The sequence below is a fragment of the Helobdella robusta genome (genome assembly GCF_000326865.2).
Source record: "Helobdella robusta unplaced genomic scaffold HELROscaffold_73, whole genome shotgun sequence".
Taxonomy (NCBI): Eukaryota; Metazoa; Annelida; class Clitellata; order Rhynchobdellida; family Glossiphoniidae; genus Helobdella; species Helobdella robusta.
This window is the reverse complement of record NW_008705415.1, coordinates 445538-446831: the sequence shown is the minus strand read 5'-3', so window position 1 is coordinate 446831 and position 1294 is coordinate 445538.

The window sequence follows — 1294 nt, the reverse complement described above, 5'->3', positions numbered from 1 at the left end:
AGCAGTGCATGCATGCGTGCATGTTTGCTTGCATTCTTGTCTCTGTGTATGTTTGATTTCTCTAAAGTTTGTTATTGTTATCGATGGTTAGTGTAAATATTTTTGTTTGTATGTACGTGTGTGTGCATGTGTACGCATGTATGTTTGAATGATTTTCTTTTTATAACACAATGCAAAAACAAACTCGATAATCATCATTTAAGAACATTCCAAGAAAAGTCAGGCGCTGCAAAAATGAATGTAAACAAATATGGCGAACAGAATTATTGTTATCAGGTTTGAAAAGTTAGCAAATACAACAACATCAACAAATACAACAATATCAACAAATACAACAACATCAACAAATACAACAACAACATCAACAACAACATCATCCTTACAAAACATTCCAACTCAACTCTTGAAACGATGGAGTATGTTTAATGTTGCTTTACGCTATTTTAACTTTGAGTTAATATTTGTAGGTGTGTATGTGTGTGTTGTGTATGTGCATACATACATACATACATACATACATACATACATACATACATACATACATACATACATACATACATGCATGCATACATACATACATACATACATACTTACATACATACATACATACATACATACATACATACATACATACATAAGTTGTATATTAGGGAAATGAATGAATGCTATTTAGGCTCGCGGTCATTTTGAACACTGATAGAAACAATGGTAATTATTATTATATACATTTGATTATTAAAACACAATAATAAATTATCATAAATAATTTTCAATATAATCAATAATTATAATAATAATAATAATTTTTGTAACTGGCATTGTAAAAAAAATCGTTTAATTCAATTGATTTAAAATATTAATAACAATAATCATCATCAGCCTTTGCATTTGCATTTAATCTTCTTCGTCTTCGTCTTCTTCCTCTTCTATTTTTATTATTGTTATTATTATTATTGTCATTGTTGTTGTTGTTGTTTTTATTATTAATACATCATAACTAATAAAAACATGAGAAAGAATGATGGGAACTATGGATAGCAATAATAATATTGGCAAAATTAATGATGCTACAAGACAAGAAATGAACAACAACAACATCAACGCTGATGCTCACAACAACAACAACGACAACAACAACAATAACAACAACAACGACAATAAAAACAACGACAACAACAACGACAACAACAACAATAACAACAACAACAACAATAATAGCATTCCGTCTCTAGCGATCCCATCATCTTCACCAGTGAAAACGTTTCTCAGCAACACCACCACCACCACCACCACA